This window comes from Carcharhinus amblyrhynchos, chromosome 1 (assembly GCF_965287045.1).
Source record: "Carcharhinus amblyrhynchos chromosome 1, sCarAmb.v2.hapA, whole genome shotgun sequence".
In the NCBI taxonomy this organism is placed as follows: domain Eukaryota; kingdom Metazoa; phylum Chordata; class Chondrichthyes; order Carcharhiniformes; family Carcharhinidae; genus Carcharhinus; species Carcharhinus amblyrhynchos.
Genome location: NC_137324.1, coordinates 77706445 through 77733924, shown reverse-complemented (window position 1 = coordinate 77733924; position 27480 = coordinate 77706445). Strand labels below are relative to the sequence as shown.

General features: G+C 42.0%; 2 protein-coding genes across 2 annotated transcripts in view; both read left to right on the top strand.

Annotated features, from left to right (window-relative positions):
• Positions 1-27480, top strand: part of cracd (capping protein inhibiting regulator of actin dynamics) — a 220172-nt gene that overhangs the window by 45417 nt on the left and 147275 nt on the right. The gene's annotated exons all lie outside the window — the stretch shown is intronic.
• Positions 19853-27480, top strand: part of paics (phosphoribosylaminoimidazole carboxylase, phosphoribosylaminoimidazole succinocarboxamide synthetase) — a 277223-nt gene continuing 269595 nt past the window's right edge. Inside the window, exon 1 of the mRNA XM_080187296.1 lies at positions 19853-19858. The gene's annotated coding sequence lies outside the window, so the exon portion shown is untranslated. The remainder of the gene's footprint in view (positions 19859-27480) is intronic.

Below are 27480 nucleotides of genomic sequence, written 5' to 3'. Positions count from 1 at the left end.
TACCAACCGTTGTCTGAAGCTGTTAGGAACGATATCACTCCTGGTGGTTTGAAGTCAAGATTCGTATGGGCCCAGTCTGGTGCCGGGGACTACTTAAATTTGGGCCTGACTCCTCTAGTTAAAATGTGAATGGTGGGAATGAGATGCAAACCCGCTCAGTTTATCCTAACTCCTCTCTCAGAAATACCAGTGGGACAGGGTTAAGCTTCCCTTTCTTGCCTCTACAGCTGACTGCTTCCTCTTATCCCATTATTCTGTTCTCTCCACCTTAATTCCCAACAAATAATGTGAAGAGCTCAGAATTCTTGAATTTCTCTATCTCCAAAACTGAGATTATCTGTGTAGATGTGTTGGTTGTTACCTTCACTTTCTCTTCCCCTGTGTTCCTAACCTTCTTTTATCCATTTTTACTGGATCACTTACCTTCTATCATTCTCTCACTTTTCTCCATCTTCCTCACCACTCTCCCATTGCTCATTTTCCCCTTCATCTCCTGCCTGATTGATACCCTCCCGACTTAACTATTGACTGCTCAAACTTTCCTCCTTCCTCCCATGCACATGACCCCTCTCCCAGATGATTTTGCTTTTGGTTCTCTTTCCTCATGCACCGACTCTCCCTTTTAAATTCTCTATTATCAATCCCGTCTGAAAATCCCTGTCCCCAACCTATCCATCCTCTCCAACTGTTGCTTTAGCAATGATCTATTTTTCCTTTCAGTTCTGTAGAAGATGTTGCCATTTAGGTCTGTGTCACTTTCTCTGGAGAAACTTTAGCCGACTTGATCCCACTGTCTGAACTCCCAGTACCTTTCATCCCTCCATGATCTTCCCAACCTGTAAACTTCTTCCTAAAATCTATTTCTTGGCTATGCTTCAAGTCACCTCTCTTAATATCCCAATGCAAAACCCCAAGGCCTGCCTCTCTGTCTCCACATGTAAAATGCTTGAGTGTTTTTGTAAAAGCTGCTTTTGGATTGGTTCTTACCTTTATCTAAGATTGTAAATGGAAGTGAAAATGGGAAAGAATTGTAATGCGTGCTGCCAACTCACTGTCACTTGTCTTATACTTGCACAAAGTCAAATCCACGCTTATAATAACAGAGATCCTTTCGTTGCTGTTCCTTTGTTGACCTATGAAAGGAGATTAATTCTGATCCCTGGTGCTTCAGGGGAAATAGGTTTCACACTGGCTTTTATTCTCACTCTTTTAGCGATGACAACTGACTGTAAGATGTGTTAGTATTCATCTTGAACTAGGAGTTTCTTGGCACATATCCATGGAGACAGTTAAAATATAAAACTTAATGAGAAATATAAAATGTCTGCCAAAGGAACAGGATTTTATAGCTTGGCAATAAATCGTGGTGAAAACCGGGATCTTTAATGTAGTAGGAAAGGTGCCTTGCAGTTTAACTACAAGCTATAAATAAACTAATTGCATGTTAAAGTGGCTGGGATTCAAGAGGTAAATGCAGTATGGGCTGCCTATTGTATTCAACAGTGGTACCAATCTGATAGCCTGACAGGTGTCTGCTCCATTCAGGAGGAATGCCTGACAATGTGTAATCACGTTACTTTGAACAAATAATGAAAAACAACTAGGCTAAAAATGGTTTTATAACCAAAATTGCCTCAACAAATCTATTCAATTTCAAAATAAAGCACTAGCATATGTTATTTTAATTTTAAATATAACCTCAACTCTTTAAACAGTAAAAAAAACTGAAGGAAACAACAGCAGAGGAAAATGACGTGAAGTCTGAAGAAAAGGAAGAAGGAAAGTAAAAAAGGAAAGGATGGAGTCATTTACGAGAAAAACAAAAATAAGAAAGATAGCTAAAAATAAACCTTTGCTGATGTAACAAAAACATTGTGGGATGCTAACATACAATCAATTAATACCTTCATCTGAAATATTAGGTAAGTGTTAACCATCATCAATCATTGATTGGTGTAAAACCCATCTGATTCACTAATGTCCTTAGGGAAGGAAATCTGCCAGCCTTACCTATCACTCCAGATCCACAGCAATATGGTTGACTCTTAACTGCCCTTTGAAATGGTCTAGTAAGGCACTAAGTATAAGGACAATCAGGGATGGGGCAATAAATGCTGGTCTTGCCAGCGGTGCCCACATCTCATGAATGAAGAAATTAAAAGAAACATCTGGGCCACTTTCACTCCAGCTCTGCTCAGTCGCCATCCCCTGTCAGGCCATGCACCTGACAGAGGTTGCTCTGGGGCCACTCAGTTTCCAGCCATTGGTGCAATGAAAACAAGGTATGGTCCTTAGAATGCACTGTATCAGCTGCTGGTCAGCTGACCAACTTGGACTGTTTGCCACTGTTTTCATGCTTTGTAAATGCCCAGGGTAACTTTAGAAAGAGATTGCATGGCACCTACCATCACTTGAAACCTGAGACTAGTGAGCACTCACTGGGCATCACCTACACTGTTGAAGAAAACCAGACCATATTCTGACTGCAAACATTTAGTTAGATTGATCTTTTTGCCTTCATCCTGAGTTGGGGACTTGCAGTGATACTTTACCTTGTGGAATTGGATATATCCCTGTGGCAAGCCACCTCGCCCTGAGCACTGTATTTGTAGAGTGAAGCTCTCAAAGTGAAATGTTTCATTGTGTTGCTAATCTGTTTAAATTTCTTGCAAACATCGATAACACCTGTTCCAGACTTTTAGATGCTCCAACCTTCACCGTCACACATATAAAATACTGTTAGATTTGTTTTGTGGATATAGGAACCTTCACACTCCTACCCCATCTCTGCTTTGGCCTTAAAAAGTAGTCAAGACAAGCCAGCTGGATGTTCTGATTATTGGAAATCTGTAATGAATGGGTTAATGCTCCAGTGCCATTTTTTAAAGGCTTTCTGTGCCTTTAACCAGCTGATAGCTTTATTTGTTACAGCTGTATCTGCTCCCAATCATTAGATATCAAAATAACGTAAAAAGAAAGTTAAGACTCCATTGCTTCTGCTCACGTGTCTTTTATGACAGCTGACTTTTTCCAACTATTTTACATAGTTGGATTATTCATCAACATTTCGTTTGCCATCATGTACAATTCACCTTTTTAAGAAAGTGTTTTGAAAAGTGCATTTTTGGTGTGGTGGATAACAGGCAAAATGGCTGCAAAAAACAAAACACTTTACATCTTGCATTCATAAAGAACTGGGAAAAAGTTTGCTAAATGTTTTCCCTCCAGAGGACATAATTCCTTTAAGGACAATTACTTCTGTAGCTTTTTTTTTGTATTTGACTCCTGCTCTGGCTCCACTGATTTAATTCATCTGTATTTAATAGTGACCTTCTGCTTCCATATCATTCCTTATCTTATGTTTTAATTTCCTCTGTTTTTTTTTCTCTACTGAAGGCACTGATCTCATGCTTCAACATGCCTGCACAAGTACTGTCTGACCAAGTTGCCACTCTTCTTGGTGTGAATCTAGACTGTGCTGTAATAACTAAGATCATTTAACTCAACATTGACTGGAAGTCAGAGGCAATTCACAAAAGCAACTTGCAGATAAATAAGATCTTTACTGTGTAAAATATTCCAAAGTATTTCACAGGAAAAGGAAAAAACTGGCACCAAATCAAAGGAGACATTGGAGCAGGTGATCAAAAGCTGACTCACATGAATATGTTTTAAGTGTTGTCTTAAAGGAGGAGAGAGGAGTAGAAAGCTTCGGGGAGGAAATTCTAGAGTTTAAGGGGTAGGCAGCCATCAGCAATGGAGCAAAGAAAATTGGGGCTGCACAAGAGGCCAGAGTTGGATTTGGTTTTCTTTTTATATACAGACGACTGACACCACAACAGGTATATTAGTTGTATCAGTTATTATCAGAGATTTATTATTTGTATTTATTACTTTGGTAAACAGTTCTCTTTTTTGCAGAGTAATTGTTCTTTTCCCAAGATAATGAAGGCTCACTTGCTGCTCCCTTTATTATTAGTGACCATACAAGATTTTGTTACAATTTTAAGGTTGTCTTTATTAGTTGCTAGAAGTTGTATCATGTAATTATGAGTAAAAACCTGTGTCAAATAATGTCTGCTGGACAATGTTCTAATGAGATGAATAATAAGATAACAGAAAACTGCATAATGTGAGAATGAATAATTCAAGTTTCTTCAAAAATGTGGTAGTTAACTATATGTAATTAGATTCATTCAACATGAAGAAAATATTGTGGATATTATCATCCTGCATGTCATTACTTCTGTGACCACTGCTAAGAAGTTTATAATTACACTATAGTTAGTGTTCTGTATACTGCAGTTTTATACGAAGCCCCTGGTTAAGTCATGGGTGCATTTTAACTTGTGGGAGTATATGGGGAACAGCTGAGGGGTTTAAAAGCAGGGAAATAGATAAACATGATGGGAAACTGGCTCCAACCCACCAACTTCCACACTTAACTGCAGCGAGTTAGGCTGTGTGTGTGGATGACCCCCCTCAGAGAGGAAGTTTCGATATGTTAATTGCTCAATTAGAATTACAGCGATAATAACTTGGCTTTTGCAATTTAACTGTAGATGCACAGATTTACCAGGCTTCCTGGAATTCAACAGTAAGAACAAGGTGAGAATACAGCAGTAATTGAGAGGAATGAAGACATGACTGGGAAATAAGCCAAAACATACTGATACTTTGCAGCTCCTTTCTTGCCTGATATTGTGAAAGGATTTGTTCCTTGTACATGTGGTTACTTTTAAACTTTGAGGTCACTTTCATTATTCTGGAGGTTACTTTACAATTCTAGGAGGTTTGTACGGCCGCTCTTCATTTTGCAGCTGTGAACTATCAGAACGACGTAGGGGCGAATTTTACTGTGCCGCTCCCCACCAGAATCGGAGTGAGTGAGGAACGGACCATGGAAATGTCTGTTGACCTTGGATGGGATTTTCCAGGTCTGGGGTGAGTGTGGCCGGAAAATCTCACCCAAAGTGTTTTACTTTGGACCTCAAACGAGAATGTGATCACCAGTAGTATCAACAGCACCAGTAGGAGTATTGACAGGAGCAACAACAATTTGTTGCTCACAGAGCTGTCACTCCACAGGAGAGAAGGAATGAGCAGAGAGATGCAGCTCACAGGAGACCATGTCTATCACACTGCATATACACGCAGAGGATAAACATTCTTGATAGTCAGAACACCAGTGTTTGGGGAAGCTTGAGGGTCTCACGCCAACTGCCGTAACAAAACATGCTTCCAAATGTATCTGATGGCCACTTTTTACCAATGGGGGCTGTTGTTATATATTTAACTGTTTCATGATTGCTTTAAGAGCCAGTCACATGCTTTGATGGTGATGTCATTAGGGTGTTGCACAAGCTGCTGTTTTATTTTCAATTTGTACTCTGTACAGGCAGCATGTTTTTCCATAAAATTGTTTTCTACATGTGAATGGTTGAATCTCTCCAATTGAGTTTCTGCCCTTTAACAATACTGAAACAGATCTTATCAATGTCACAAATGACATCCTATGTGACTGTGTCGGAGGTCCATTTTTGTCCTGTTTATTGGCTTTCATTCAACCACCATCCTCTTCCAAAATCTTTCATGGTCGTCAAGTTGAATGGGAGTACAGTGGCCTGGTTCTATTCTTATCTAACCTGCTGTAACCAGAGTATCATTTGCAATGGTTTCTCTTTCCATTCCTGCACCATTATCTTGGTGACCTTAAGGATTAATACACCTATTTCTCACTGCACTGCTGAAAACACAGAATGATTTACACTAGTACACTGACGACACCCAGCTCTGCCTCTGGTATCCTTCCACTATATTTAAATTATTGAATGGCTTGTCCAACATACCTGACTGGATGATCAGAAATTTCTTCCAATTGAATATTGGGATGCCAATGCCTTGGTCCCTGTCACAAACCTAGTTCTTAGCCACCAACTCCATCGCCCTGCCTGGAATTTAACGAGACTGCTCTCAATCTTGGTGTTTTATTTGATCGCGAGAGAGCTTCTGACCACAGATCTGTGCTATCACTATGATCACCTTTTCCTACCTTCATAATCTCCCCTGATTACATGCTGCATGCTGCAAGGTTCACAAGGATGTTGCCAGGACTTGAGAAGCCGAGTTACAGAGAGAGATTGAATAGGTGAGGGCTTTATTTGGGCAGCATGGTAGCACATTGGTTAGCACTGCTGCTTCACAGCTCCAGGGAACTGGGTTCAATTCCTGGCTCGAGTCACTGTCTGTATGGAGTTTGCACATTCTCCTGATATCTGCGTGGGTTTCCTCCGGGTGCTCCGGTTTCCTCCCACGGTCCAAAGATGTGCGGGTTAGGTTGATTGGCCATGTTAAAATTGCTCCTTAGTGTCCCGGGATGCATAGGTTAGAGGGATTAGTGGGTAAAATATGTAGGGATATGGGGATAGAGCCGGGTTGGGATTGTGGTCGGTGAAGACTTGATGGGCCAAAGGGCCTCTTTCTGTACTGTAGGGTTCAATGGTTTATTCCCTGGAGCGTAGAAGAATGAGGGGAGATTTGATAGAGGTGTATAAGATTTTGATGGGTATAGATAGAGTGAATGCAAGCAGACTTTTTCCACTGAGGCTAGAGGAGAAAAAAATCAGAGGGCATGGGTTAAGAGTGAAAGAAGAAAAGTTTAAAGGGAATATTAAGGGGGGAGGATTCTTCACGCAGAGAGTGGCAGGAGTGTGGAATGACCTGCCAGATAAAGTGGTAAATGTGGGGTCACTTTTAACATTTAAGAAAAGCTTGGATGGGTTCATGGATGAGAGGGACGTGGAGGGATATGGTCCAAGTGCAGGTCAGTGGGACTAGGCAAAAAATGGTTTGGCACAGACAAGAAGGGCCAAAAGGCCTGTTTCTGAGCTGTAATTTTCTACGGTTCTATGCATCAGCTCATCTGCTGCTGAAACTCTCATCCATGGCTTTGTTACCTCCAGATTTGAGTGCTCCATTGTGTTGCTAGCCAGACTTCCATGTTCTGTCTTCCAGAAACTTGAGGTACTTCAAAACACTGTTGCTTGTGGCCTAACTTGTACCATCCCATTTATCCATCTCCCTTCTGCTCATTGACCGTTGTAGGCTCACGATTAAGCAATGTCTCTAACTTAACATTTTCAATCTTGTTTTCAATTTCCTCCATGGTCTCACCTTTCTCTGTAATTTCCTCTAACCCTACAACCCTCCAAGATATATGTGATCCTCTGTTCTGGCTTCTTGAGAAATTCCAATTTTAATTACTCCACTATTAGTGGCTGTTCACTTTTCAGACACAGTAAACCCGCTACCTCATTTCCTCTCTTTCCACCCTTAAAATGCTACTCAAAACCTACCTTTTTGACAAAGTGAAATCCAACCCAGCCAATTTCCACCCTATCAATCTCTATCATCAGCAAAGTGATGCAAGGGGTCATCGACAATACTATGAAGTGGCACTTACTCAGGAATAAATTGTTCACTGGCACTCAATGTAGGTCCTGACAGGGTCACTCAGCTCCTTATCTCAATACAGCCTGATTTAAACATGGACAAAAGAGCTGAACTCCAGAGGTGAGATGAGAGTGACAGCTCTTGACATCAGCATTTGACCGAGCGTGGCATCGGGGAGCTCCAACAAAAGTGGAGTCATTGGGAATTGGGGGGAAACCTCCACTGATTGGAGTCATACCTGGCACAATGGAAGATGGTTGTGATGGTTGGAAATCAGTCATCTCTGTTCCAGGACATCATTGCAGGTGTTCCTTGGGGCAGTGTCCTAAACCCAACCATCTTCAGCTGCTTCGTCAATGACTTTCACTGCATCATAAGGTCAGAAGTGGAGATATTCACTGATGATTGCACAATGTTCAGCACCAGTCACAATTTCTCAGATAGTGAAGCAGTGTATGTCCAATTATAGCAAGACCCGGAAAATATCCGGGCTTGGGCTGACAAGTGGCAAGTAACATTTGCGCCGCACAAGTGCCAGGTAATGACCATCTCCAACAATAGAGGATCTAATTATCTCCCCTTGATATTTAAAGGCATTGCCATAGTTGAATTTCCCACCATCAATTTCCTGGGGATTGCCATTGACCAGAAAGTGAGCTGGTTAGCTATATATTTACAACAGCAGGTCAGAGGCTAGGAATCCTGTGGCGAGTAACTCAACTCCTAACTTCTAAAAGCTTGTCCACCAGCTACAAGGCGCAAATCAGGAATATGTTGGAATGCTCTCTACTTGTCTGGATGAACACAGCTCCAACAAAACTCAAGACACCAACCATGACAAAGCAGCCCACAAATATTCAATCCATCCATCACCAACAAACAATAGCAGCAGTGAGTACCATCTACAAAATGCACTGCAGGGTCTCATCAAGGTTCCTTCCAAGGATCTCACTTAGCAGCATCCAAACCCACGACCATTACCATCTTGAAGGACAAGGGCAGCAGATACCTGGGAACACCACCAACTGGAGCTTCCCCTCCGAGCCACTCACCATCCCAGCATCATAGAATCATTAGAATTTTCTAGCACAGAAGTAGGCCATTTGGTCCATCATGTCTGCACTTAGTGCCATTCTCCAGATCTATCTCCGTAGCCCTATAAATTCATCAATCTCTAATATATATCCAGCTCTCTTTTTAAACTTTTGATGCAATTGCCTCCACCAATCTCCCTGCCAGTGCGTTCCAAATCCCAACAGCTGTCTGAATAATGAAGTTTCTCCTCCTCTCATTCCTGGCTCTCTTGCCGACCATCCTGAAATTGTGACCCCAAGTCACTGATATACCATCTAGTGGAAACAGAATATCCTTGTTTACCCTGCCAAATTGAACATAATTTTGAATACCTAAGGTCACATCTTAAACTTCTCTGCTTCAAGGAGAATAAACTCAAATTCTCTAATCTTTCTTTTATCTAAAATCCTCATTCCTGGCATCATTTTAGTAAATTTCCTTTGACTCTCTCTAGGAATTTAACATCCTTCCTTGAGTAACGTGCACAGAACTGATCACAATACTCCAAATGTGGTCTGACCAATGATTTGTAGAGGTGTAGCATCACTTCCTTGCTTTTATACACAATGCCTCTAATTTATAATTCAACTATTCTCTTATCTTTCTTAACAACTGTTTCAACTTGTCTGGCCACTTTGAGAGAATCATGCACTTGAACCCTGAGGTCCCTCTGCTCCTGTAGTCCCCTCAAAATTGTATCATTGATCCTGTATTGTCTCTCCATGTTTCTTATACCAAAATACCTCACATTTCACTGCATTGAAATTTATCTACCAGGTGTCTGCCCAACTGGCCAACTTGTCAACGTCCCTCTGAAGTTAATGGTAGGGCACTGGGGAGAGTTACAGAACAAAGTGATCTAGGGGTACATGTTCATAGCTCAAAAGTGGAGTCACAGGTGGGCAAAGTGGTGAAGAAGGCATTTGGCACGCTTGGTTTCATCGGTCAGAACATTTGAGTGCAGGTGTTGGGACATTTCGTTGAAGTTTACGAGACTTTTGGACTTTTACAAGGCCACACTTTTGAATACTGTGTGCAAATCTGGTCACCCTATTATAGAAAGGATATTATTAAACTAGAAAGAGCGCAGAAAAGCTTTACTAGGATGCTATCGGGACCTGATGAATTGAGTTATAAGGAGAGGCTGAATAGACTGGGACTTTTTTCTCTGCAGCATTGGAGGGGTGAGGTCTATAAAATAATGAGAGGCATAGACAAGGTAGATAGTCAATATCTTTTCCCAAAAGTAGGGGAGTCTAAAACTAGAGGGCATTGGTTTAAAGTGAGAGGGGAGAGATACAGAAGTGTCCAGAGGGGCAATTTTTTCACATAGGGGGTGGTGAGTGTCTGGAACAAGCTGTCAGAGGTAGTAATAGAGGCGGGTACAATTTTATCTTTCAAAAAGCATTTAGATAGTTACATGGGTACAACGGGTATAGAGGCTAAATGTGGGCAACTGGGATTAGTTTAGGGGTTTTAAAAAAAATGGGCAGCATGGACAAGTTGGGTCAAAGGGCCAGTTTCCATGCTGTAAACCTCTTTGACTCTAAGTCACTCAGAGTCATCCTCACAATTCACTATCCTCCCTAGCTTAGCATCATCTGCAAATTTAGAGATTTTGCCCTCAAAACCTATCTCTAAATTGTTTATATCAGAAGCGAGGATCCTAACACTGATCCCTGGGGCACACCACTTTCAATTTGTCTCCAGTCTAAGAAATGCCTATCTCTACTGCACTCTGTTTCCTACCTCTTAGCCAACTTCTAATCCAGCTGCTAAAGATCCATCAATCCCAAATATTTCTAATTTTCTAACCAACCTTCCAATGTGGCACCGTATCAAATGCTTTCTGAAAGTTCAAATATAAAATATCCATGGCACTATTTTCATCCACTGCCTGTTTCACCTTGTCAAAGAAATCAATTAAATTTGTCAAATATGATCTGCCCTTGGCAAAGCCAAGTTGATTGTCCAGTATTAATTTATTTTTTCCTAAGTGTATATTTATCTTCTTCTGTATTATGGCCCCCACCAGTTTTCCCACTATTGATGCAAAGCTGACAGGTCTATAGTTTCCTGTGTTATCCTTTGCACCTTTCTTAAACAACGGCGTCACATTTGCATTCCTTCAGTCCCCCAGGGCTAAACCTGTGTTCAGGGAAGCAATGGCTTTGCAATTTAATCTCTTACCTCTCTCAGCACTCTAAGATGCATTTCATCATCCAGGCCTGGTGACTTCTCTACTTGGAGTGCATACAGCCCTTTTAGCACCTCTTCTTTATTTATCACTAAGCTATCTGTCACAATATCACTGTTCCTTCACTGTCGCTGGGCCAAAATCCTTGAATGCCCTCCCTAACAGCACTATAGGTGTGCCTACATTACATGGACTGCAGCATTTCAAGAATGCAGCTCACCACCTCCTTCTGAAGGACAACTAGTTATGGGCAATAAATGCTGATCTAGTCAGCTACTCCCACATGCCATAAACGAATTTCTAAAAGGGTATTTGGTCATAACAACAGCATAAATTGGTCATAAAGTACCACATATACTCATGTGAAAATTGAATTTTTGAGACCAGTTTGTTCAGCCAGAAGTTATGAGATTGATTTTTACACGATTAATGCTTTTGAGGGGTTGCTATCCAGGCTTGATTTGGGTTTAAGTGAAATTCAAAAAGACTAAAGCAATGCAATAAAGTATAAACCAACAACAATGATCAATTCATATTAATTATCTAACATTTATTTCTCTGGGGTGGCCTCGTGGTAATGTCTGTGGGCTTATAATCCAGAGGTCAAGGCTAATGCTCTGGGGACATGGGTTCAAATCCCACAGCAATTCATTAATAAATTCAGGAATCAAAAGGTTACCTCCATGATAGTGACCACAAAACTGCCATCAGTTGTTGCTAAAGCCTGTCTGGTTTGCGAATGCCCTTTAGGGAAGGAAATCTGCCATTGTTGCATGGTCTGGCCTATGTGTGGCTCCAGATCCACAGGAATGTGGTTGATTCTTAACTGCCCTCTGAAATGGTGAGTGAGCCACTCAGCTCAAGGTGAATTAGGGATGGGCACCAAATGCTGGCCTTCCAATGATGCCCATATCCCATGAAAGAATATAAAAAGAACAAAATATGTACATTTTCTCCATATTAATTAATGTTTATTTCTTTATGGATACTCATTTCATTAGCATTTATACAATTATAACAGCACTGAATCATTACCATCTCCAGGATTATATTTTGGTTCTGAAAGTTTTGGGGCAGAATTTTCTTGTCCCACTTGCCGTGGGAATCGTAGTGAGCTGGGGTGGGCCATGCAAAGATCTGTTGACTTTGAGCAGGAATTTCCAGCACTGGGGTGAGCACAGTCGGAAAATTCTGCCCTTGGGTTTTGAAAGACAAGGATCAACTTTTACATGAGGCTGACTTTTGCACAAGTATATACGGTATATGTGTACCTTTAACTTAATAAAATATCACAGTGCCCCTCACAGATATAAAAGAAAATATAACACCAAGCCACATAAGAGGATTTTAGGATCGATGGCCAAAAGCTTGGACCTTATATTCCCTTATGTGTCCTGTTGTCAAATTTTGTTCGATAACAGTTGCAATCCTACATTTCCAAGCACAAATTGGAAATTACTTGCAAAATGTATAGATGGAGTGATTCTATATATGTGCTGCTATTTATTACAGTACAGTAGGTGTACAGTAGGTGAGATTTTGCAAGCCCAGGCAGATCATGGGGGTTGCAGATAGTGCGACATGAACCCCAGATCCCGGTTGAGGCCGTCCTCGTGTGCGGAACTTGGCTATCAGTCTCTGCTCAGCGACTCTGCGCTGTCGTGTGTCGTGAAGGCCGCCTTGGAGAATGCTTGCCCGAAGGTCAGAGCTATCTCCACTCACATTGTCTGCATCTTTAAGACTTGAATAGCAGGTTAGCTGCAAAGACTTGCATTCTAATCAGTATTCTGTAAACTGTGTGTGACTTTATACGCCCTTCTCTGATCAGAACCTTCCACACACCTGACGAAGGTACACCGTTTCCGAAAGTTTGTGGAATTACTATCAAATAAACTGGTTGGACTTCAACCTGGTGTTGTGAGACTTCTTACCCCAGTCCAACGCTGGCATCTCTACATCACTGCTATTTATTTACCAGGATTAATATATGGTGGACTTTTCAATGAGGGTTGTTTATGCCAACCGTGTATGCTGGTCGTGTTGATTTGCCATGGTGACCTGAACAATGGAGAACAACTCTTTGAACTCATTCCAGAAGATGTTGTACAACACGGCAGCATGGTGGTTAACTATTCACAAATATAATACAGGTTGGTCAGCATCAGAAAAAAATAAGGTGGATTCATGTTTTGGTTTGCGAGCCTTTGAATAAAGTGGAAACCGGAAAAGACTCAATCTAGTATTGAAAGAAAGGGGAAGGAGGATAACAGATTAAAGACATTAATGAGGTATCTGCCTTACGAAGAGACAGTGAATGTGTATAACCTGTATGGTCTGAGACATGATGTGTAAACAGTCTTATAGAAAGCTGGAAAGAGGGGAGAATTTATTTTGGAAAATGCAGTAAAACAGCTTAGGAAAAGTATTAAAATAACTTCAAACAGTAAGGACTGTGGAATGTGGGCGTGAGGAGCAGGCAGAAAACTGAAACTGACAGCTGAGATCTGAATTAATTTATATCTATGCAAGGAACGGAGGTCTTTAGTACATCAAGGAGGAAGTTATGATGCCAACATTGATTTACTGGTCTCAAACTCTCAGAGGGAAATTATGCTGGAAGGGAGTGTAGGTTGGTAATTTAATGCTGCAGTATTGTAGTCTTATTTCAGGCCTGTGTACCTTCTCCCTGCTGGCAGCACAGTGTCAGTTTACCTCAACTGTTCCAGAAGCTTATATTGAAATTGTTTCAAGTAATGGTCAGAAAGAAAATTATGCAGTGAGAATTGAAAGAGGCTATGTTGGAGCAGCTAAGTTTCAGGCCTTGGGTAATCATCGCAGTCGTTAAATATACCAGATTGCGCTGCTTGGTAGTTTACACGATTTCTTGCAACAGTTGGTGCAGCTTTACATTGTTGATCCAAACCTTGAGCAGACAAGTCCACATGGCTTTGTTAGATAGCTGCATAACTGTCTGCAATATTGATTAGTGCAACTTGGCACCAAAGGGGCAATGTTGGTTCTTGATCATCCTGACATGCCTTCTTTCATGCAAAGTTATGGATAACATGAAATTATCTGATTTGTTCCTCCGAAGAAATTTCCAGGATTTTAGTCAGGACAATAGCGACACTGCTAGAGAATGCTTTTGAAGATTTCTTAGGCAAGAAGCAATTTTACCAACAGAAGCCAGAATCAAATTAAGTCATTTTTGATGACACAAACACACAGGGCCCCCTTGCAGTGAGAATGAGTGGGAAGAAAGCTGCAACATCTCACCCAGGATTTACTAATGTAAAATTTGGACCTTTAACAAAGCTAGCAATGACTAATGATACTGCCATTTTTTTCCCCTCAAATCAGCATGCAGTAATAAACAAGAATGCTAGTCTCTGGTCCAATAGCCCATCTGTACTCCTGGCAATTGTAGCTCAGTGTCATAAAGTCTCAAAATTGCCCCAGGCATATTTTGCAAATGCAAAAAATTGTTTTTAAGAAATGGATTCTTAGCAATTTTGGAAAATTGGAAGGTCTTCTCAATTTCAGAATACATTTAGTATATTATCATCTGCAGTGATTCATCCAACCTACCATTGTCATTTTGGCAAAAGATTGGCCGAAATTCCAGATAAAGAATGGAAAAACCCGTTTTGACCATTTCTCTGAGATTTCTGCTGAAATTACAGAAGTAAGTCTCTGAAGTTGTACTTGTACGTCTTTGGGTGCCATTGTTTGGGCGTCAGTTAACTCAGTTGCTGGACAGTTGATGCAGCGCAACACCAACAGCACGGGTTCAATTCCCAAACCAGCTGAGGTTATTCATGAAGGACCTGCCTTCTCATTTTGTCCCTTGTCTGAGCTGTGGTGATTGTCAGGTTAAATCACCACCAGTTAGCTCACCCCCCCAAAGGAGAGAGCAGCCTATGATCATCTGGGACTATGGTGACTTTACTTTTTACTCATATATTGTAACTCAGAGATGAACATTAGTAGACAAATAAATAATCGATTCAAACAACATTCCATGGTCTGCAATTATAATATAATGGTAAATCTAGTTTATTGTAGGGTAGATTAACAGTGAAATAGAAACATGTTAAGCAATTGTCAGTTAATATCAGCAACTGCCACTTGGGGTTGTACCTTTTAATTAGTGAGTTATTGATTAACATACCAGCAACAATACTTACTAATACCTTAAGATATTAGCAAATTGTAAGCATCAAAAATGTTAAAACTGTAATTGTTTTTTTCTCATTCTTTAAGTTGTGTTCCACAATTTATCAATAGTTCTTCTGAAATAACAGGTAGTGGACTAATAAAGAACAAAGAATCTCTGACGGTGGAAAGGCAGATTAATAGGGTTGTGAGAAAGGCATATGGCACAATCGCCTTAATCGATCGGGGAAAAGATTACAAAAGCAGAGAGGTCATGATGGAGTTGTATAGCATTTTGGTGAGGCCACAGCTGGAATACTGTGTGCAGTTCTGGTTGTCACATTGTAGAAAGGATGTGAACACACTGGAGGGGGTACAGGGGAGATTCACTAGGATGTTGGCTGGGATGGAACATTTGAGTTATAAAGAGAGATTGGATAGGTTTGGGTTGTTTTCTCTGGAGCAGAGAAGACTGAGAGGGCGACCTGATTGAGGTGTTTAACGTTATGAGGGGCATGGGTAGGATGGATAGGGAGCAGCTGTTCCCCTTAGTTGAAAAGTCAGTTATGAGGGGACACAAGTTAAAAGTGAGGGGTGGGAGGTTTAGGGAAGATTTGAGGATAAATTGTTTTACTCAGAGGGTGGTGACGGTCTGGAATGCACTGTCTGGAAGGGTGGTGGAGGCGGGATGCATCTCATCCTTTAAAAATTACCTGGATGAGTATTTGGCATAACCTAACATTCAAGGTTATGGGCCAAGTGCTGGCAAGTGGGATTAGGTGAGCAGGTCAGGGCCTTTCATGCATCAGTGCAGATTGGATGGGCCAAAAGCCCTCTTCTGCAATCTGGGATTCTGGGATTCTGTGAAGAGCAGAGAAAATTACAGCATAGGAACAGCCCTGCAAGCCTGCACCATAACATGATATACTTTAAAAATGAACAGGCACATGAATTTTGAAATGGCTATACTGCGAGAAAATCTTCATTAAATTTTCCAGACGTCGCTGGATTCCAGGGAAGTGCCGGAAGATTGGAAAGCAGCTAATGTTACGCCGTTGCTTAAGAAGGGTGCCAGGCAAAAGGCAGGGAATTATAGGCCGGTTAGTTTAACGTCTGTTGTAGGTAAAATGTTAGAATCCGTCATCAAGGAGGAAATTGCGAGGCATCTTGAGAGGAATTGCTTGATAGAGCAGACGCAGCACAGTTTCGTTAAAGGGAAGTCGTGTCTGACAAATTTACTGGAGTTCTATGAGGATGTGTCTAGGGCGGTGGATAGAGGAGAGCCGGCGGATGTGGTCTTTCTGGATTTTCAGAAGGCGTTTGACAAGGTACCTCACAGGAGGTTATTGCAGAAGGTCAGGGGACAGGGAGTTGGGGGTAGGGTGTTAGCGTGGATAGAGGATTGGTTGTCAAATAGGAGGCAGAGAGTGGGGGTCAACGGGTGCTATTCGGGTTGGCGGATGGTGACTAGTGGAGTGTCTCAGGGGTCGGTGCTGGGGCCTCAGCTATTTACCATTTATATAGATGATCTGGAGGAGGGAACCAAGTGTAGGGTGTCGAAATTTGCTGATGACACCAAGATTGGAGGAAAGGCAAATTGTGCGGAGGGTGGTGAGAGTCTACAGAAGGATCTAGATAGGCTGGGCGAATGGGCCAGGAAATGGCAAATGGAATTTAATGTTGGCAAGTGCGAGGTGGTCCACTTTGGTAGGAATAATAAGAACATAAGAACATAAGAAATAGGAGCAGGAGTAGGCCATCTAGCCCTTCGAGCCTGCCCCACCATTCAATAAGATCATGGCTGATCTGTTGTGGCTCAGTTCCACTTTCCTGCCCTCTCCCCATAACCCTTAATCCCCTCTCTTATCAAGAACCCATCAACCCGCTTCTTAAAAATATTTAGCGAGGCAGCCTCCACCACTTCAACGGGCAGAGAATTCCAGAGATTCACCACCCTTTGAGTGAAGAAGTTCCTCCTCAACTCCGTTCTAAACCGCCTCCCCTTTATCTTGAGGCTGTGCCCCCTAGTCCTACTGTCTTTTTTGAGCGGGAAGAGTCTCTCCACCTCTATCCTATCCATCCCATTCATCATCTTATACGTCTCAATGAGATCTCCCCTCATTCTTCTAAACTCTAACGAGTACAAGCCTAGTTTATTCAGCCTCTCCTCATAGCTCAATCCCCTCAACTCCGGTATCAGCCTAGTAAACCTCCTCTGCACTCCCTCCAGGGCCAAAATATCCTTGCGCAGGTGCGGCGCCCAAAACTGCACACAGTACTCCAGCTGCGGCCTCACCAATGCCCTATACAGCTGCAGCAAGACCTCCCTACTTTTATATTCAATCCCCCTCGCTATGAAGGCCAGCATCCCATTCGCCTTCCTGACCACCTGCTGCACCTGCAAGCTGGGTTTTTGCGACTCATGCACAAGGACCCCGAGGTCCCTCTGCACCGTCGCCTGCTGCAGTTTTTCGCCACGTAAGTAATAGTCCTTCCTACCATTCTTCCTACCAAAGTGGACCACCTCACACTTGCCAACATTAAATTCCATTTGCCATTTCCTGGCCCATTCGCCCAGCCTATCTAGATCCTTCTGCAGACTCTCCACACCCTCCGCACAATTTGCCTTTCCCCCAATCTTGGTGTCATCAGCAAATTTCGACACCCTGCACTCGGTTCCCTCCTCCAGATCATCTATATAAATGGTAAATATCACTTACGTGGCGAAAAACTGCAGCAGGCGACGGTACAGAGGGACCTCGGGGTCCTTGTGCATGAGTTGCAAAAACCCAGCTTGCAGGTGCAGCAGGTGATCAGGAAGGCGAATGGGATGCTGGCCTTCATAGCGAGGGGGATTGAATATAAAAGTAGGGAGGTCTTGCTGTGGCTGTATAGGGCATTGGTGAGGCCGCAGCTGGAGTACTGTGTGCAGTTTTGGGCGCCGTACTTACGCAAGGATATTTTGGCCTTGGAGGGAGTGCAGAGGAGGTTTACTAGGCTGATGCCGGAGTTGAGGGGGTTGAGCTATGAGGAGAGGCTGAATAAACTAGGCTTGTACTCGTTAGAGTTTAGAAGAATGAGGGGAGATCTCATTGAGATGTATAAGATGATGAATGGGATGGATAGGATAGAGGTGGAGAGACTCTTCCCGCTCAGAAAGGATAATAGGACTAGGGGACACAGCCTCAAGATAAAGGGGGGGCGGTTTAGAACAGAGTTGAGGAGGAACTTCTTCACTCAAAGGGTGGTGAATCTCTGGAATTCTCTGCCCGTTGAAGTGGTGGAGGCTACCTCGCTAAATATTTTTAAGACGCGGGTTGATGGGTTTTTGATAGAGAGGGGATTAAGGGTTATGGGGAGAGGGCGGGAATGTGGAACTGAGCCACGACAGATCAGCCATGATCTTATTGAATGGTGGGGCAGGCTCGAAGGGCTAGCTGGCCTACTCCTGCTCCTATTTCTTATGTTCTTATGAATAAAATTTAAAAATTGATATTGTCAGAGACATGGTAAGAAAACAACATGAGGAGATTTCCTCTGTTTGAAATGTGTGACAAAATCACTATGCTTATAGCACAGAAGAAATCTTCCTCCATTGTTCTTAACACGAGATGAAGTGAAATTTTGCCTGACAATAATTTTAATGAATAAGCTAGCATCAGTGCAAAGTCAGGATTTATCGGAGAATTTCACTTCCTGGATTCTGTTAAGAATGACAGATGGCTGGGTGCATGACATTGTGCTATTGTACCACACTCACTGGTTTTGAATCATTTTGAGTGTGGCCCAAAGGGACAGGACTGAGTTATGCTACGTCTTCACACCGTTTTCTATGGCTGTAAAAGCAAATGACTATCTTCATGCATTGATCGATTTGCAGAGCTCATGCTTTTGTAAATGGCTTATCTCTCTCACATCCCTCCCCCCTCCAACCCCACTCCCAGCCCCCGCTCGGCGTAGCCACTATTATTAAGCTTCCTTTAAAACTATGTACTACAATGCACTACTCCTGGCACTGCAGCTCACACTGAAGGGCCCTCCTCTAGATCTTGTGAACTTTGCATAGCTAATTGCAGAGTGTTGTCATAGATACCCTTGACATTTAGAAAAGAATATGTCTCATTTGGGTTTTTGGAGTTCAATAATTCATTTCACCAATGGAAGACTCGCTATTTCAGGTAAGAAAAATGGCCATTTGCCAGTCCCTTATTGTATGTCACCCAATCATGAGACTTGACGGACTTTTCAAACATTTCTTGTGCAATGTCCATACAGATGGGCTGAGGTGGGGGAGACTGCGGTGGGGGGAAGTAGGAGCATAAGTTCTGCCTATCTTTGAGAGCCAAGTCTTGTAGCTTCCCACTTGCCCAAGGTTGGAGAAGAACAGGAGCCATGATAAAACATGTCTAGATTGTTCCATTGATTGTTAGATGAGGAAGGGTCTTAACATCAGTTGCATCTAGATTCTTGACAGTAATGGTAGAATTTGTTTAGTAACAGGCCTCTGGCTTTCCTTGTCAACGATAAAAGCAGCCAACAATCATCTCATGTAAATTATCTTCTTCTGTGTGCTGTGGTGTTAATTCCATCCTTTGTGGCGGGTGCTTTACTGGGTGAGTGCTCGGGCACGTTCTTTTAAAATTATTTACACTACAAGTAACAGAAAACAAGAATAAAATGACTGAAATTCTTTCTCCAGTAGTTTTCCTGGCATTAATCACATTAAGCTTGCTATTTTTTAAAGCCTATTCAATCTTCAAAGAAAGCTACACTGAATATTTGCTGATGATGTGATTTGTTCTGAAACAGTTTTTATCAAATGCATGCAGGGCTACAGAATAATTAATACCACATAATTAGTTTCATAATTTACATCATGCATTGAATACCAACAAATCTGAAATAATATTAGCGTGCCCTGGGCCCACCTCTAATTTGTGTTCTGTCAAAGCAAGAGGGAATCTGATAGAGAGGTTTAGGCAGAGGTCAAAATGAGACATGTATGAATAAGAACAGCCATGAATTTGAATCAGTGCAAACAAGTAAAACATATAATGACACCAAAAGAAATAAAGTAAAATTAAATTTCACCAATACAGTTAACAAGATAACCATTTCAAATAATAAAAACTCTTGAGTTGGCGTCTGACATTTCTGAACTTTCCAAACTGATTATTATTTAAAATCAGATTGTCAATCTAATTGTAAGGAAAACAGCAAAACAAGTTGTGGCACCCTTTATCATTTCTCACAATATCTTTCTTCTTGTTCTTCCCCTCTCCATCCAAACTTCCTCATTCATGCCATCCTTCTTGATTGATGAAATGATCTTTTTCTTGTGTACCACTACAAACCTCATTATGCTAACTGCTTAGGTAACTATAGTTACTTTGGGAAGAGTCTTGCCTTCTGCTGAGCCATATAAGATTAAGAAACATCCTCATCATTCAAGCAAAATAAGAGCTAGCATCAATTCCAATGAAGTTTACATTCCTAATTGAAAATTTAGTATTGTATCTCATGAAATCAAGTTACTTGTTGTCAAAGATGTAAAACCATTGTCTTTCTAATCAATCAGTCTCCTTTTTTGGTTGCTCATTAGAGAAAATAATGCTGTATCTTACTGTGCGCTTTACTGAAACTGCCATAAAGGACTTCTGGCATTGCTTTTGGATCTTAAAAAATGAACCTAGAAATCAAACTTTAAGAGTGTCAATTCAGTAATTGTTACAATTTTAATGGTTTAAGATATTGTTTTAAAATGTGCTTGTTGCCAAGAAAGGGTAACGTGGTATAACAGGTATGTTCCTGAATGAGTAGCCCAGAGGCCAGTTAACAGGCTAGATTTTGTTGGTGTGATTGTGGCCCTGCCCATGGGCTGGAAAATCATGGGCATCCCAACCTTGGTTGCTTGGGGGAGCCACGGTTGTACTCTATAGCAACTTAGCCCCCTAACAAGATGCTGTTGGAAGCCCCTTTCCTTTAAGGGGCAAGAGAGCACCTCTAAGAGCTGCCAGCCAACCAGAAGGCCAGTTTGAATTCAATTTTTAAAAATCTGGGAATAAAAGTCAGCAATCACTATCAGGGACAGTAAAGCAATGGAGTTGGACTAAATTTCTACTGGATCATTAATTTTCTTTCTGGAAAAAAATCTGTCTTCCCTCACCTGGTCAGCCCTATAGTTCTATGCAAATGTGGTCAATTCTTACCTGTCTTCTGAAGTGGCCCAGCAAGTTCTTCAGATGTATTTTGAAAATTCTTTCTTGGGATGTGGGTGTCTCTGGATAGGCCAGCATTTATTTGCCACTTTTTAGCCAAAGTCTGAATATTGTCCAGCTCTTGCTGTATGCGAACACAGACTACTTCAGTATCTGAGGAGTGGCGAATGGCGCTGAACATTGTTCAATCATCAGCAAACATCCCCACTTCTGGAGGGAAGATTATTGATGAAGCCATTGAAAATGATTATGTCTCTGACACTACCCTGAGAAACTCCTGCAGAGATGGCCTGGAGCTGAAATGATAGACCTTCTAAAAGTAAAACCTTCTTCCTTTGTGCCCGATGTTGAGCTGATGCAAAGAATAGCTCATTGTCTGCAGCATATCAAGAAGAGGATTCATCACCACCTACACGCTGAGAATAAATTTAAAAATACAAACACAGGCAAATGCAATCAACTCCAATGGATTTATTTATAGTGTTCAGAACTATTACAATATGAAATGGGAGCACCTTGGCTGAGAAATTCAGTTTGGCTCATTTTGGGAACGGCAGTTCCAATTTATGGTGTTCACACCCATCCTGATTGAGGTGAGTGACACGCAAAATTCACATATCTCCCCATCTGAAAGATTGTGATGTTAGCTGCTGTGCCACCAATATTGGTCTCTGCTTGCATTTTTTTCTCCTGGTCTATGCTTGTGAGTGTTGTGATGAGCTCTGCTCACAGCAGGAGGTTGTTTGCTTATCACACAGTACAGGCAGCCTGCTCTTTCTTAAAGGCAGGGAAGCTGCACAGAAAGATTGCTGCAATGTAAATTCTTGGAAATAAAACATCGGGGCAGACAGAGAGATCAGCAGTGACAGATTTGCTGCTGGAGACAATGGTGGTGCAAGTGGGCATGTGGAGAGACACCATGGTTCCACAGGAGACCTTCAGGGTCCAGGAAGGTCAGCTCATGGGGCTAGAATTTGAGCTCCTGCTGTAGCCGAGAATAGAGATGCGGGGATGCTGAAAATGGCAACCCTGGCTGATGTACCAGTTCCCCGGCTGCCTCCCACACCCCCGCCCCCACCCCCACCAATTAGGCCACTTTCCTGGAGGCAGAACTGGAAGCTTACCAGGGTCACACACCTGCAGGTGATAGTTGATTAAGATCACTAATAGCCACTTAAAGATGAAGGGGGTTAACTATGGTTTCCCTGTCCAATATGGTATCTGCAAATTTAGTGTTTATGATTCCAGAATTCAAATTGTTGACATAAATTGTGATCAGTAGACATCCCAGTGCTGATCCTTGTGAAACATCACTTCCCACCTTCTGCCACTTTCTGAATAACTACCCTTTACTCTCAATCTCTGCTTTCTGGCTTGAAGTCAGCCAGCAATTCAGTCTGTTACTTGTCCACTGACTCCACATTCTCTGACCTTATTCATTAGTAGTCTATAATGAGATACCTTATCTTTCGATGCCTTCTGAAAATATAAATAAATTATATCTACTGCATTATGATTATCTATTGTCTATGTCACATCTTCAAAAATTCAGTAATTTAGACACTGCAGTGTGCTCTTTTCTCCTATACGTAGATTATCCAGCTGTATAATTTAGAATGGGCCCTGGACTGGTCCCGGGCCTGTTCAGAATTAGCATCTGCTGCACCACCCTTCCAGCAATTGTGCAATTCCGCAAGCATTTAAAGCTTTTGCTGTTTATTATGGACTGTTAAGCTGGTATTAACCCCTGTTAATAATTATTACAAATTTGTTCTACATTATACTGGGTAACCTAATACATGAAGCATAAAATCTATTGATTTTTATAAGGTAATGATCCTCTTTTACTGATTATCCAAAATCAATGGCCATTATTTTTGCAAACATTTTAAAAATGTCATTAAATTGGAACTAGTCTTGTATTGCTCAGTCACCTTCTACACTTCCGTCAAGGTCATTCTTTTCAGCAAAGTAGCATGCGCCTGTAACTGGGTTAGGCAGCTGCTTTTAACCCATTCTTGCAAATTGAACAACACTTAACTAATCCATTCCAACCGACAGCAATTCATTCCTCACTTTGAATGATTTGTTTTGTGCACACAGGGTTTCACTCTCTTTATGTACTTTCTTTAGTGCACTGATTATTGTATTCACATTAACTGGCTGTTTCAAAAGATGGAGTTCAAATAACGAGTTAGTGTAAACACACTAATAAGAGCTTTAAAAAGTGCACATTGAAGGATTAGATCTTCATAGATGGGGCGATTCTTTACTTCTAACCTGCTGTTTTAAAGAATAGATGCACCCAGGACTCTTCAGTGGAGAAAGGAAAGAACTCAAAGAGCAGTGTACCAATTTCATTCTGATCACATCATGTGCCACAAACACAATGGTACTTTTCACCATGAGTTCCATCGCTGCAGTGTGTGATTGCAAACAAAGGTCAAACACTTCTCCCAGAAGGAGACGTCCTGTAAATATTATTATATTCCCCACTGTGTGCCCCCAATTCGAAGCAGCTGTTTGGTCTGTGAATTGATGCAGTGTTTATTAATTGAGATTTTGTCAAACTAAGCTCATTCCATTTAGAGGGCAGCACAGTAGTACAATGGTTAGCACTACTGCCTCACAGAGCCAGGGACGTGGCTTCAGTTCCAGCCTTGAGTCACTGTGTAGAATTTGCATATTCTCCCTGTGTCCGCATGGGTTTCCTCCTGGTGCTCCAATTTCCTCCCACTTTCTAGCGATGTGCAGGTTAGGTTGATTGGCCATGCAAAATTACTCCTTATTGCCAGGGGGTTCTAGCTGGGTAAATACCCGGGGTTATGCGGATAGGGCCTGGGTGGAATTGTTGCCAGTGCAGGCTCAATGTGCTGAATGGCCTCCTTCAGCACTGAATGGATTCTATGATTCTGTGGTGCAGAGCAAAGGAAATGCAACACAAGTGTAGGATTCCTATTGTCCTCAGTCTTCTTTTCACACGCCACTTCTATTAATGGATGTGGGTTAAAATTGCTAGGTTTTTGTTAGCCATAGGTATCCAGGGATATGGGAGCAGAAGACTCCTTGATAAGGAGCATGGAATTCTATGCATAGCATTGCTTATTGCAGCACTATGAGGGTCTACCTGGGGGAAGGTTGTGGCATCGTTGCCTACCTGCATGGTTTGGCTGTGTGGCATTTACCAAAAATATGGGTGCGCGCAGATGCAGCAAATTGGCACTACCCTCATGTCACGCAGCCCTACCGGTTTATGAGAAATTAGGGTTGCAGATTTGGACTAAGCAGATCCAGGCAACAATTGCTTTGATAAAATAAGTGTAAAGTGGCAAGTTGTGCCTCAATAGTGGGAAAGCTGTGGCAAAATGATACTGTCAGTATTCTGGTAATCCAGAGACCCTGGATGATGCTCTGGGGACCTGGGTACGAATCCCACCAACAGATGGTGAAATTTGATTTCAATAAAAATCTGGAATTAAAAGCTTAATGAAGAGCAAGAAATACTGTTGATTGTTGTAAAAACCATCTGGTTCAGTAAGTCCTTTAGAGAAGGAAATCTGCCCTCCCCACTCTGGCTCCACACAAATGTGTTTGGCTCTTAATTGCCCTAGCAGGTCACTTAGTTGAAGAGAAATAAATGTTGGCGCAGCCAGCAATGCCCACATCCAGTGAATTAGAAAAAATTAAAAAGCAGGTACCCTGATTGTGGCAAGTTAAATCTTTGATATTTGTTAAGTGTCTGAAAGTACTCTGCTGGGTTATTGGCAGTGTCCTGGTGAATTCTCTCATTTGCCAGAGTGTTGATACATCCTGACAGGGAGGGTGGAGGAGTAGGTGACCTATTCACTCAAAGGGGGATATATTAAGCCCTTTTCTATGATGAATTTGGAGGCAGCTCAGTCATGTTGCTCACAATACTCAGACTTGCTCCTGTTTTTTTGCAACATTGTAAGTCTCTACTTCAAATTTAATATTGTCCTTCCTGAGTGAGACAGGAATGGGTCTTTCTTGCTGAGTTTTTGTTTTTTCAACGGAATGTATTTTTGTTGAACATTTTGAAATGTTTCTTTAAATGTTTCCCATTGTTCATTTGCCTCCATGCCTTTAGTTTATTTATCCAATTAACCTTAGCCAGTTCTCACCTCAAAGCTATGTAATTAGCTCTGTTTAAGATTAAAATTCTTGCTCGCAATTGAGTATTTCACTTTCATACTTAACATGGAAATCAGTGGTATTTTGATCACTATTTTCCAGTGGATCTGTGAATATTTTCCCAACCTCTATCACTTTGGCTGGGATATTCCAGCACCACTCGCTGCTGAGATTTTCTGGTCTCTCCAAAAGCCAGTGGAACTTTGGCTGGTCTGTCACATGCCCCACAGTGAGTCCTGCCACAGCAGGGCTGGAAGATAAAGTTAATCTATTAGTTACAAGTATCTACACTGAAATGAAATTACTGTGAAATTCCCCAGTCGCCACACTCCAGCACCTGTTTGTGTAAATACATCTAACTTGCATGTCTTTCAAACTGTGGGAGGAAACCGGCATACCCAGAGGAAAACCATGCAGACACGGGGGCGGGGTTCTTTCGGGTAACCATGCAGACACGGGGAGAACATGCAAACTCCACACAAACAGCAACCCAAGCCAGGAATCAAACCCAGGTCCCTGGCGTGTGAGACAGTAGTGCTAACCACTGTGCCATAACACCACCCCCCCCCCCACCCCCCCCTCACCAACCCCCCGCCCCTCCCTCAACACGATCCTGTCTCTTTTAACCATTGTCACTGTAATGGCAATTATATCTAAATCACTTACCTCTACTTGTGCCACGAGTTCATCTTATTGCAGATGCTTGGTAAAGTAAATTAAAGAAATTCTTTTGTTTCATTTTTTTTGCTTCTATTCCCTGCAATGTTACAATTTTTGTTAAGCTTCTGTCACCTTCTATCCTATACTGCTTGTCTTTACCCCAATCATTACACTGTTCTGATGCCTCAATCCTTATTTTTGGATTTCTAAACCTTCCGTCAGCTGAACCCATCCTCATCCCACTCTCTCTTTTTATTTTAAAGCCCTGTCCACAGCCCTAGTTATATGACTGGCCAGGACACTGGTCCCAGCCTGGCTCATGTGGAGCTGATCCCAATGGAATAGCTCAGTCTTCCATAAGTACTGATGCCAGTGCCCCCATGAATCAAAACTTCTTCTTCGTATATCACTCTTTGAGTTATGCACTTAACGCTCTAATCTGCTTGAGTCAATGCCAACTGGCGGCTCAAGCAATCCAAAAATTTTTGAAGTTTTGCTTTTTAATTTGAACTTTAGCTTCCCAAATTTTCTTGGCAAAACATCACTCATGGTTCTACCTTTGTTTTTGGTTCCCACATAGACCATGACAATTGGATCTTCTCCTCCCGCTCCAATCGTGAGGAGATTTCCTTCAACCTGACACTGGGTAGGCTAGGCAACCTTTGGAGCTGCTGATCACAGCTAGAGAGAATGTTATCTATCCCCTGTTTATACTGGCTCTTATCATCGCTACATTCCTTTTTGCTCACTTTACTTGAATGGCAGCCTTCACCATGCTTAATCTGTTCATCCATCTTGCAGTCCTTCTCTTCATCCACACAGGTGGAAAACACCTCATACATGTTGGACAAAGTCTGAGGCTTCTCCAAACTAAATGCTGACTCCCCGTACATGCCTGACTTAAAGTTACATCCTCCCGTCCCTGACCATTAACTAAGACTCTCCCTAACCTAAAGAGTTAGGCAGAATCCTTACTGCCTCCTGGAACAAAATGTCATGGTAACTCTTCCCCTCCCTGTTGTCCCACAATGTCCACAACTCTGAGCTGAAGTTTCTAAGTTGAAGACATTGATTCTGGTTATGGTTTCTTTTATTCATTTGTGGGACATGGTCTTTGCTGGCTGGCCAGCATTTATTCTTCATCCCTACTTGCCCAAGGGCAGTTGAGAGTCAACTACATTGCTGTGGCTCTGGAGTCATGAGTAGGTCAGACCAGATAAGGAAGGCAGATTTCCTTCCCTAAACGACGTTAGTGAACCAGATGAGTTTTTCCTGACAATGGTCATCAGATTCTTAATTCCAGATATGTTTACTGAATTCAAATTCCACCATCTGCCCTGTGGTGGGATTCGAACCCAAGTCCACCAGAACATTAGCTCAGTTTCTGTATTAATAGTCTAGCGATAATACCATTAGGCCATCGCCTACCCTAGGATTGCAGTGCACTGCACAGATTCCCACAGTCATACCACAACAGCAGCCCTGCCATTTCTGTCCAACCATATTTATTTAATTAGTCAATTAGGTAATCACTAAACAGATGAAGCAATAGGAAATTCCATTCACCTAGCT